This window comes from Mesocricetus auratus, unplaced genomic scaffold (genome assembly GCF_017639785.1).
Source record: "Mesocricetus auratus isolate SY011 unplaced genomic scaffold, BCM_Maur_2.0 Super-Scaffold_100003, whole genome shotgun sequence".
Lineage (NCBI taxonomy): Eukaryota > Metazoa > Chordata > Mammalia > Rodentia > Cricetidae > Mesocricetus > Mesocricetus auratus.
The window spans coordinates 85,354,969-85,367,883 of NW_024429188.1; the positions used below are offsets into that span (position 1 = coordinate 85,354,969).

Consider the following 12,915-nt stretch of genomic DNA (forward strand, 5'->3'; position numbering starts at 1 on the left):
CTTAACATTTTCTCAGCTGTGGTTTTAATATGATTACATTGATTAGATGCACATATCATAGAGTTCTTTGTGGCTTCTAGGTTCAATATCAAAAAGTTGAGGGAACCATTAAAACCAGCTGGGTTTTGCTGTTGTTTGCTTCCCTTTTTCTTCCACACTCCTCCTCCTTCCTTCCTGTTCCTTCATCCCTTTCCTCCTCTTCTTCCTTTTTGAATTGGAGACAATCAAGGAGAAAGATGGAGAGCATATGAGTTATTTCTTTATGCATTTTATTAGCTACGAAAAGAATGGAGATGTCTTAAATCAGACTGTCCAATGTGGAGCTCAGCTAACCATGTTCTGAGACTTTACATTTCACACTGACAAAAGCCCATAATGGTGGACCACATTTGCAATGCCAGCACTTGGGAGAATGGAACAGGAGGATCATGAGTTTGAGGCAAGCCTCTAAGACAAGAACCTGTCTCAAATGAAAATGTTGATTTATTTGTTTCATCCTTCAATTTCTAGTGTATTGAGGATGCAATGTAATATGCAATTAGAGTACTTGTTTATTTTAAAACAGGTTATTTTATTACTGAAACAGAGCTAATGATTCTATAGTAATATGGAGTCATCCTTGGAATGTTTTTTAATAATAAATTTTTAATTTAAATTAGAAACAAGCTTGCTTCACATGTCAATCCCAGCTCCCTCTCCCTCCCCTCTTCCCCCATTCCCCACTAATTCCCCCAACCCCCCACCCCATTCCCCCTCCACTCTACAGAGAGGATGAGGGCCTCCATGGGGATATCCAAAGTCTGTCATATCATTCAGGGCAGGGCCTAGGCCCTTCCCCATGTGTCCAGGCTGAGAGAGCATCCTCCATCTGGAATGGGCTCAAAAAGTCCATTTGTACACTAGGGATAAATACTGAGGCCCCAAAGATTGCCGAGGCCTCCTTACTGACACCCATGATCAGGGGGTCTGGATCAGTCCCATGCTGGCCTCTCAGCCATCAGTCTGGGGTCCATGAGCTCCCCCTTGTTCAGGTCAGCTGTCTCTGTGGATTTCACTCATCACTCGTCCCTCTCTGCAACTGGGTTCCAGGAGTTTCAGTTCAGCTTTTAGCTGTGGGTACTCTGCTTCCATCATCCACTGGATGAAGGCTCTAGGATGGCATACAAGGTAGTCATCAATCTCATTATCAGGGAAGGGCATTTAAGGTAACCTCTCCACTATTGGTTAGATTGCCAGTTGGTGTCATCCTTGTAGATCTCTGGAAATCTCACTAATGCCAGCTCTCTCCTCAAACAGATAATGACTCCCTCTACTATGGTATCTCTCATCCTTGGAATGTTGAGATTAAGGGCTTTTTATATCTTTATTAATTCGTTGAGAATTTCATACAATGTATTTTGATCTTATTCACTCCAACTCTCCCTTTAACTCCTGCCAGATCCAGCCCCACCACTGAATACCCCCAACTGTCCTCCTAAATTAAGATATTTTTATGTCCTATTTCTCTCCTTAAATATGCCAAGAGTATTAAAGGGACTGGAACTGTAGGTCAGTGTAAAAGCATTTGCATAGCCTTCACAAAGCCCTATGCTCCTCCCAAGTGCTTTCGTTACAAGCTTATAGTGCTGTACCCAACTACCCTCCCTAATTAGCTTCCTTTTAAAGTTTTTTCTTTGATCTGCCTGACCTTTGAACGATGTAGATTGTTCTATCTTCACACATTAAATAAATTATATTATCAATCTACATTGTAAGGTCACACTGTTAAGGCATTTGACTTTGGTGTTTTGTTTGTGATGTTTGCTTTCCTGCCTCCATGTGGATTGGACCCTGGGCCTCACACATTGTAGGTAAATCTCTACCATTAAGCTACATTCACAACCACTTTATTTTGTTTAATATTTTTTATGTTTTGAAATTAAAATATACTTATCATTTCCCCAATTGCTTTTCCTCCCCTCAACCCTTCCAATGTTCCCCTATCTCATTCTCAAATTCATGGCCTCTGTTTTTTCAATTGTTGTTGCATATATATGTGCATATATATGTATGTGTATATGTTTCTTAATATTTGAATATAACATTATTGGTATGTCATGAGCTAGCTTGTTGGAACCCATTCCCTATGGTGGGATGCCATGCTCAACCTTAATGCAGGGGGGGGCTTGGTCCTGCCCTAACTTAATGTGCCACACTGTTGAATCCTCATGAGAGACCTTACCCTTTGAAAGGAGTGGATGGGGGTAGACTGGGAGGGTTGGAGGAGGGGTGGGAAGGAGAGCTGTGGTTGGAATGTAAAATGAACTTTTAAAAAACTTAAAAAGCATTATTTGTATGTATAATGTTGCTTGTATACTTTTGATTTGAGGAATGATCACTTGGTGTAAGATAACCAATTGGTGTGATTTTCCTGGGGGAAGAATATTGTTCCCTACACTCAGTATTCCTTAGTTGCATTTTTTAATGGTTTATGTGTGTGATAACTAGACAGGAATCTGAATGCATGCATGTAGTAAACTGGTTTGTATATTAGTGAGACAAAAGTCAGTGTATTACCTATTTTGGGTAGGCCTAGGTTTGAACTGAGTGCAATGGTATAATATGTACAACTAATTCTTTTAATTTTTAAATTTAATTGACCAGATCACTATTTCCTGTGGACTGGATAGAAAAATGGATTGGATTAAGTAAATGTTGAATGTGAAGAGGGGAAAACAGGTACTCATCAGGATGCCCAAAAGTCTTTGCATAGTTTGGGTCACTTTCTGTTAGAGTCTAAAGGAGATATAAGTGAAGAAGAGAAAATGTTTTTCAAAAGACTGTCATTATAGTTGCACAAATAAAATTACTTTAGATACACAAAAGTGTGTGTGTGTGTGTGTGTGTGTGTGTGTGTGTGTGTAGGTGAGTTCAGTTCTCCAAGAGGCAAGAAGAGGGTATTGGATCCGCTGGAGCTAGAGTTGCAACCTTGTGTGGGTACTGAGAACCAAAGGAGTCCCCAGGAAGAGCAGCAGATGCTCTTAACTACTGAGCCATCTCACCAGCACTGCCAATCACTTTATTTTAGACAAGGTATTATCCAGGCTGGCACAACCTTGTGATCCTTGTGCCTCATTACCCCTCCATCCTCTCACATCTCACTTCATCCTCAGTAACTAGGATTATAGGCATCTGTCACCACATACAACATGTTTTATTGTTCTAGGTTTGTTTGCCTGTGTATAAACCTTTTGTAATACTGGGGATTGCACCTAGGACCTGTATGTGTACTAGATAGTTCCTCTACTACTAAGTAAAGAGGTTTTATTTTGAGACAAGGTCCTCAATAAATCACCCAAGCTACCCGTGTACTTACTCCATATCTCCACCCAGCCTTGAGTTTGCTATCTTCCCCAGCCTCCCCAATAGCAATATAATTAGAGACCAGGACCACCAAGTGGGTTTTGTTTATCTTTTGACATCACATCACATGCCTTACAACTGAGCAGCTATGGAAGCAATGTAAAGTGTTTACATTCCAAATGTCAGAGCTAGGGTCAAGTCTGTAGAAGATAAAGTGAATTAGGATATGGACTAACTATTCATGAGGCAGCCTGTGCTTACAGAGGTGGACTGTCACTGCTTGGTATCTAAGGATGCTGAAATTGATATCTTGTTTCTCTCTCCAAATATGAGGAAATTACAGAACCTTGTGTAGATCACTTGCATGGCAGATCAAGGCCCCAGATTCCATTCTCAGAACAGTCAGGGTGGGACAGAGGAAATAGAAAAAGATCCCTGAAAACAGATCCATTCGTGAATTACGGCCAACCCTGTCTATGCAACAGGAAGTTTGTGTGCCCAACACTGCTTCTAAGATGCATTTTTGAGATACTCCAATGTGGTTCAAAATTACTCCTGCATGATATATTGGCACTTGTTTTATATGTTAGATCCCTGCGCATGAATGCTTCACTCAATGTGTGTTACTTTTTAAATCACAAAATAGGTAGTATCTTCTTTCTTGAAAGGAAGTTAGATCATTGTATTGAGGTGTGTCATTAAGCAGAGTGGGTGGGCCTCCCAGGCACCAGTCACACGCAGAAAGAAAATACACAGCAATGGGTGCGGTGGGGAGCATGACGTTTGAGTGAAAGTTGGAAAGATATTAAAAATACAGTCTAGATTTTGTATTCTGTCTACGTATTGCACTGCTGTGTGTATGAAACTCTCCTATGATGTTATTGGGTGTGTCTCTTACTATGTTTTTCCACCCTGAGGGGTGTGTGTGAACCTTATTGTTTTGATTGTTAGATCTGAGAGACAATTTGCACATGCTTTCCCTTGGCTTTCCATTCATCAGGATGAATTGAGAATGCAATATGAAACTTGTTTTCATTGGGTTCCTGGCTTGTAAAAAATGTAAAGCTCATTATTCACCCCTAGCCACCATCTTCTCTTCCCAAGACAATTTTCATTACACATAGTAAAAACCGTTTCTAGCTACACAGTCACAAATTGGGCACATGCAGACACAGCACACACACACACACACACACACACACACACACACACACCACCCAACCATTTGTAGACCGCCCCTTTTCAGATGATGAGTGAGAAAGAAGTTTACAAAATGAGCCACAGCCTAAAAGAAACAATTAAAAAAACTGATTGCACTATTGATGCTGAAGAAGTTTCTGTTAGAAAATATATGGAAATGATTTGTTGTGGGTTTTTCGTTTGTTTTGTTTATTGCCTTTTGGATTTTCCTTTTTCTAGTGCTGGGGATGAAACCTACGACCTCTTGAATGCTAGGTAGGAGAGAGATTAGCATTTGGGTTTGAAAAACTAGAAATAATATAGTTTACCTATAACCAAGGAAGTCAAGCATATGCTTTCTAAGTAACCTATTAAAATCATCTGTAGAAGACAAAGAGCATGTCTTCTCAAGCTGAACACTGTTAGTTTAAAACATTAATTCAGGGTGATGATGCTGCACATCTAAAATGGGTAGCTATGTAGCAACTGGAACAGTCTACCTAAGTGGTTTGAGGCAGCTGGTATTTCTGAAGAACTGCTCCTGCTGGCAAAACCAACCAAGCATTTCTGGTTTCTTGCCTTACCTAAGCAGTTGCCTCTGCTCCAGTACTTTTTAACTGCAAAATACACAATAACACCTGCATAGGTACCTGTCCTCCAGCTAGTACCAGGGGCTTTGAAGGTACCCTGACAGGCCTTGGGGAGACAGTGATAGGGTTGTTTTGCAAATGGAGAATTTGAAAAAGTTGAGGAATTCATATGTGAGTCAGCAATTAAGGTTGATGAAAAATAAGGCCAGGTAGACATAAGACATATCTTTGTGCTAGCACTCAGGAGGCAGAGGCAGAGGAAGGCAGATCTTTGAGTTCCATGCCAGTTTGGTCTACAGGATAAATTCCAGGACAGCCATGATTAACACAGAGAAGCCCTGTTTTGAAAAACAAAGTACAAGGAAAGAAAGAAAGAAAGAAAAATGTGTTCTCTGGTTTCTCCTGGTACATTCTGTCTCTTCTGGATGGTGTTGCTTTTTTGGTATTTCATATGAATTTTGATGGTTACTGAAACACACTGAAGCATGCCCATTAAGGCAATGAAATGTAATCCAGTATTGGTAGGCAATGGGAAGTAATGAGGACAGAATGCTGTCTGCCTCTTAAGAGGGACTATCCAGTGATGGTTACTCTTCACAAGTGAATGCACTGTGAGTCACATCTGTGTACACAGAAGTTAATGGATTATAAGATGCATCACCTGGTTTTATCTTATTTGGAAAGATCCAGAGTATCTCTTCTCATTTTATTTCCTTCTTATATGGTAGATAGAGCAGGTATTAGTAAGCAGATGTTATCTGAGCTGATTACAGTACTGTTCTCCACTTACTGAACTCCACAAGGGACGCTGACACTCTTACATACCTCCATCTTCCCAGGCAACCTTATAAAGGTATTTATAATTAGCTCCATTTTTACAGATAGGGATGTGGAGCCCAGAGGGGCTAAATGACTTGTTCAGGGTCACAAAGACTTCAAGACTTTCACATGCTTCCATTTCATGCCTGTCAGTTTACTAATTTGCACTGAGTCTGTCTATAGAAATGGTGTTCTGAGCCTTGTCAGTACTACTGTTTTGTTTTATTTTCATCTAGCCAATGAGTGATCTGATTGCTAGCACAGGTGACAAGTTTATTTATTTATTTATTCATTGTTTTGTCTTCAAGACAGGGTTCTCTGTAGCTTTGGAGCCTGTCCTGGAACTCACTTTGTAGATCAGGCTGGCCTTGAACTCACAGAGATCCATCCGCCTCTGTCTCCCAAGTGCTGGGATCAAAAGCATGCACCACCAACGCCCGGCTTTTGATTTGTTTTTATTTTATTTTTTTAGTAGGTGATGAGTTTTGTAAAAAGGGCGGCTAACCACATCTAGTGATTACCATGGTCTACATTTATGACATACACAAAATCATTTAAAATGCTATGCAGTGTATAAAGTAGTTACTTTAATATGGAATATTTAGTATTTTTATTACTTATTTTTTGTTTCATTTTGTTTTGTTTGAGACAGGGCTTTTTTGTGTAACAGCCTTGGCTGTCCTGAACTCTCTCTGTCACCAGGCTTGCCTTGAACTCACAGAGATCCGCCTGCCTCTAGGATTAAAGGCATGGACCATCATTCCCAGACATTAGTTCATATTATTATTATTATCATTTACGGTGTTAGAGATGGAACATAGGACCCTTTGCAAACTGACTAGGCCAGCACTGTATTTGAGCCCCAGAACCAGGCCCAGCTCTAGCCCGAAATGCTTATGCTCATCATCATCCAGGCTGGCAAATCCAGGCAGAAGTGTTCAAACAACTTGCCTAAGAACACATAAGGCTATTAAAAGGTGGAGCTGGGCTTCACACCCAGTATGACTACAGAGCTCTTTGCTAAGGTGAAACTGCCTTTTGGATAGAACAGTAGTCAGCTCAGCAAGCATTGGCTTAGCTCTGGTGTACCGTGCTGGTAGACACTATAATTTGTCCCATGTCAGAACTTACTGCTCTAACAGAAATGAAGTAAATGCTGCACCAGCTAGATATGGAGTATAAATGTTAAATGTGGAGTGGAATGAATAATAGAAAGCATAAGTGTCCTGAGATAGTTAATTTCATTTTCCAGGTAATGTACTTTACTATGGATGAGTGGCTTGGACACTGGGGAGAAGCTGTTCTTTGTGTTCTAAAATAAGCAGGTTACTTGGCTACTGCTCAAACTCTAAATAGGTATATGGGTTGTAGCTATTTGACCTGAACCAACTTGAAATTCCCTTGGCTCCCTGTCCAGTTTAAAAGTGGAGCCAAAATGAAAGCATATCGTTTTCCCTCAAGGTTGTATTTAAGTTCGAATGTATTCAACCTCTGGCCAAGGAGTGCCAGGCAGCCAGGAAGGAGATTCGTCAGGATTGTATCATTCCTTTGTCAGGGTGTTCATTTGCTAGCAGGAAGTGTTGTGACTTGCTCTTTAAAGATGCAACTGTAAGAAGAATGTTGGCTTTCCAGATTTCCAGTTCTGGGCGTGGGACACAGTCCTGCTAGTGAATGCTTCAAGAGAAGCAGGTTTGCTCCCGTCGGAAAGGGTAACTATTTTAATATTGCTTTTGGAGGTGCTTGCTTTTAGGTTAGTGAATATTTAAGCCAAGCTCGACTTTGTAAAAGCATTAAATTCATATTTTCTGCTTAGGTGAACCATTGTAATCACTTTTAAAATTTTGTTTAAGCATAGTCAAATGTGTTTGTTTTAAAGAAATCTTTGAATTTATTAATTTAACCTCTTCTATGTATATTCTGTTTGTTATCTCTCCTCAATATTGGGGATGTTTGTTCAAGGGGTTTTGTCTCTCATTTTTTAATATTTTCATTTTGAAGTCCTTCTTACATAATCATTACTTGTCAAGTTAGATGCCTCAAAGTTTAAATGGTAGAAAGGATTATCTATTTTTTTGAGTGGAGGAGAGACAAAATGAGACTTCAGATGCCTTTGATTCTTGTTAAAGGCTTTTGTTCTTTGTATTCTGTAACGAAGTTGGAGGTGTCTTGTCGTGCTAGAACATGTCACCCTTAGATTAGTATCTCCGTTCTTACCAAGTGGCTTATGTCAAACAGTTGTCCCGATGTTTCCGATGTTTGCGATTCACACAATGCAGGATTTGGATGGTGTCACTGTAACAAAGCAGTGGAGGTGACTTGTAGTGCTCATCTTGCCGGCACGGTTTTCAGTTATGCAAAGCAGAGGATCCTTTTTTTTTTTTGGTTTTTCAAGACAGGGTTTCTCTGTATTGCTTTGGAGCCTGTCCTGGCACTCACTCTGTAGAACAGGTTGGCCTCGAACTCACAGAGATCCACCTGCCTCTGCCTCCCAAGTGCTTGAATTAAAGGCTTGCACCACCAACGCCTGGAGTCAAAGCAGAGGATCTTAAAGGGCTTATGTCTCTAAGTTTCTGACAAAAGGACATATAGCTAGATATAGAGTAATCTCAACTCTGAGTGAAATGTCACCTATGTAGTATGAAACATAAGTCTAGTGTTTTCAGCACAAGGACAATATTTGAATTGGGAAGGTATATGATACGTAATCAGGCACTTTTTGTGACAGATACTCTGCTGATTGAAGAGGAAGCTGGAAATCTATCTAGTGTCTTCTATATTGTAGGTAATAATACCTAGCAGTGTTTTTGTTTGTTAGCTACTCTGACATTGCACATACATATATACAAAAACACATCCCAGGAGATCACCCTTGAGTTTTTAAATATATTAATTTTCACAGGACAGGAGACTGGAGCCCCATCAGGCATGAAGGGCAATTCATTTCATGAGCAACAGCATTATTTTTACACAGTTTATGGGTAGGAGCTATAAAAATTTGCTGGGGAAATACAAAAGGAATGAAAGCTTCCAAAAAGGGTATAGCCTAGCTCTGTCCAGTGAGCTAATACACATTGGCTTGGTAAACAAATAGGGTAAATAAGGGGTTATATGAGTTGTCTTTTTTTTAACTTTTCTTGCATTTCTTGAGATTATAATATAACATCATTTCTTTTATCCATTTCCTCCCTCCGGGCTGAGTCTTTTGAGTTTGATATATTTAAATCATTATGACTTGCATTAAAAACCTATAAAAATTTTCTGAAGCAAGCATTTAAAGAATGTCTTCAATGTAAGTTAAGCTCAACATTGTTATTATTGGAACAGTTAGTGACTTCTTTTTAAATAGCCATTGCTTTGAGATCTTATCTGGGTTTATTACGCACCAAAGGTGAAAGGGAACTTTTACTTTAAATGGAAGTGTTTGATATTCCTTCAGGAAATGACACAGAATTGGGCACCCTTTGGAATTTGAGTGACTCATACACATTGGTACTGAAAAAGATCAATTGGGATCTAGCTTATACTGTTCAAGAATAGTGTAGAAATGCTTTCAGAAGATGACTTTGTTTTTCAGGTAGCAGTGAAATCAATGGATGTTTGACATTAGATTGGAAATAATTCCAGTTAGAGAGGTAGGGAAAAGAGGGCAGAGTTGGGATGAAGAGATAGCAGAAAGAGCATTTGTAGATAAATCCTGATGAATGTGCTCTCTGGTGGGTTTGTGGAGGATGATATATTGTGTTCTCCTATCTATCTATCTATCTATCTATCTATCTATCTATCTATCTATCTATCGAGACAAGGTCTCACTATATTGCCTTGACTTTTTTATTCTTCTCTCTTTTTTTTTTGGAGACAGGGTTTCTCTGCATAGCTCTGGTTGTCCTGGAACTTGCTCTGTAGACTAGGCTGGCCTCGAACTCACAGAGATTCACCTGCCTCTGCCTCCTAAAATCTGGCATTAAAGGCATGTGCTACCACCAAGTCCTGGCTATTCTTCTATTTCTCCTATTTTTATATATTGAAAGTGCTAATAGCACAAAACTTGAACCGTAATTAGCTGTTTATATAAACCTGTATCTATTTGTAAACATTCAGTTTTACCTATGAATGACAAACCTGTCACAGTGTGATCCATGCATGTGTCATAGCAAAAAGGTGAAAGGTGCTATTTATATACGAAAAGGCAGCAAGCACTGTTTCTAAACCTCTTTCTGTTTGACTTTCAGTTACATTCAAAGATAGGCTGTAAACATTTTGAAGAGTTCTTTAGTATCTTGAAGTATGTAACCAGAGTAAATAAGTAAATCATTATCACAGGCCAATTGTATGTGAAGAATGTGAGTTTGTTATGTTCTTGAGGTTTTTTTTCACAGTTTTCTCTAATAATGTGTGCAATATTATTTGTTTATTTAATCAGTGATTCTTTATTTATTGGCACTGAGGACTGTAAGGACGGAGACTACCATATTGTCCATGCTAGAGAAACACTCTACCACTAACCTACACCCTGAGTATGACTAGTTTAGCATTGTTTGTTTGGGGAGGTTTTGTTTTCTTTTTTTAGACAGGGTTTCCTTATATCGCCTAGCATGTCTTTGAACTTTCTGTGTAGCTCAGGATGGCCTGGGACTCACAATCCTGCTGCTTTACACTCCCAAGTTCTGTAATTAGAGGTATCACTTTGCTCAGCTCAAGAATATGCATTTTGAAAACCATGTGAGATGACTAGGCACCCTGCCTGATAGGTAGGTCTGTTCAATCACCCTACTCACTGCCATCAATGCTTATGTTTTCAGCCAGCATTTGGTGGATACTTGTTGTGAATCAAGATTCAAAATCATAGGTGATATAATCTGTGTTTTCAAGGAACTCACAGATGAGTGGAGGAGACAGAGGAGGCAGTAAGGAGTCACCACAATGTGTTTGGGGGGACTTAAAAAACTTAGGGAGGGGGGATCACTTGCTAACAACTGTGATTATCTGATGCATCTCCTTTAAAATTATTCAAATTGATAATTTGAGGTCTAGACATGGTAGTCTATATCTGTAATCACAGTATTTGGGAAGTAGAGGCAGGAGGATCAGAAGTTCTAAGCCATCTTGAACTACACAGTGAATTTGAATCCTTATCTCTAAACAAAACAAACAAACAAAAAACTTAGGATTGTTTAGCTGGTTGCCAGTATTAAGGAAATAGAGCAATTATAACTTAGAGTAAATCTGCATAGTTTTCAAAAAATGGCCATTTCTGCTTCCTTGTCCTTCTCAGTGAACTTTCAAGGTCTTTTGTGCATCTGAAGGGGCAATATACCTCCAAAAGAGAGCATCTTCTTTACATTTCACCAAAGATGGATAGTTAAGTCTCCTTATAGGTTTTGGATACATCTAAATTAAAATTATAGCTAAAGGAAGCAAGTTCTAGGGACAGAGTAAAGGGTTGAGGAAACCTTCAGCAACAATCTTCAAGAGTATACCATTTAATTTGGAATTGAAAGCATCTTTTGTCAAGGGTATAAAAGAATTACCCTTGTTAAGATTTCATTATTTGGGCTGGGTAGATAGCTAGTGATTAAAAGCACTTGCAGTCTTCCAAAGGACCTTGGTTCAGTTCCCAGCACTCACTTGGCTACTCTAACCATCTGTAATTCCAGTTCTGGGGGAAACCCTCTTCTGGCCTCTGTGGGCACTATGTACACGTGGTACACAAGCATACATGTAGGTAAAATATGTTCATGCTCAAAATAAAATTAAAAGTAATTAATTTTAGAAATATATATTTTATTATGTTTCATGTTTTGCTTGCACATATGTATGTGCATCACATGCATCCGGTGCCCTTGGAGGCCACAAGAGGATATCAGATCCCCTGAAAGTATTTATAGACAGCTTTGATCTTCCATTGGGTGCTGGGAAACAAACCCAGGTTCTTTACAAAGGCAACCAGTGTTCTTAACTGCTGAGCCATATCTTCAGTCCCAACTAATAACACTTATTAAGTTATTTTACAACTGTCCTTGAACTGCATTATCTGACATATTTTTGATATACTGTCATTCATGTGTCATTTGGTAGCACAACTGATTTACTCTAGGGTCTCATGAATGCTAGGCCAACACTCTTCTACTGAACCATATCTCCAGCATCTTTACCTTTCATTTTGAAACACGATCTGGGTAAGTTGCTCTGGTTGGTGCTGAACTTAGAATCCTCCTGCCTCAGCTTTCCAAGTAGGTGGGATTATAGTTCTATGCCACCCAGCCCAGCCTGTATTCTTTTAATTAGAATGAACCAAGAAGAGGGCTTGGAAAGGTGGTTCAGTAGTTAAGAGAACATACTCAGGATGTAGGTTCTATTAGGCAGCTGTCAAGCACCTGTAACTCCAACTATAGGGGGATCCATCACCTCTACCTTCCATGTGCACACACATGCACAAATCAATAAATCTTTTAAAAAAGAACGAACCAGGACTATTTGCTACATATATCCAGATTTATGTTCTTTCAAGCAGTGGCTTTATTTCCCAAGTCCTAATTCTGTGCAACCCACATAACATACATGGCTATCCCTAAAGCTCAAATGCTGATTTAACATCTTGGTTTAAAGATGTTCCCTGCTTAGTTTTACAGTTTGTAGCTGAAGTGTCATAGTTTCCAGAAGATGTAGGCCAGAAAAGTTAAGTATGTTATATAGGTTGAATATTCCTTTCATAGCAGTTTTTTCTTTCTTCACACTGACTATAAAAAACAATTGGACATTGACTATAAAAAGCAAATAGCAGGCTGGAAGGTGGTGGCACATGCCTTTAATCCCAGCACTTGGGAGGGAGAGACAATCGAATCTCTGTGAGTTTGAAGCCACCCTGGTCAACAGAGCTACTTCCAGGACAGCCAGGGCTGTTTTGAGAAACCTAGTCTCAAAGCAACAACAACAACAACAAAACAATAGCAGAACCAGGTGTGATAGTAAACACCTTTAATCCCAA

At 39.4% G+C, this 12,915-nt stretch overlaps 1 protein-coding gene across 4 annotated transcripts in view; it reads left to right on the top strand.

Moving 5' to 3' along the window:
* The window catches only part of Pls3 (plastin 3), a 98,410-nt gene that overhangs the window by 29,752 nt on the left and 55,743 nt on the right, over positions 1-12,915 (top strand). The window contains exon 1 of one of the 4 annotated variants that reach the window (XM_013126151.3): positions 7,485-7,639. The exons of the other annotated variants lie outside the window; for them this stretch is intronic. The gene's annotated coding sequence lies outside the window, so the exon portion shown is untranslated. Of the gene's footprint in view, positions 1-7,484; positions 7,640-12,915 lie in introns of those variants that run through there. 4 annotated transcript variants of the gene reach the window in all.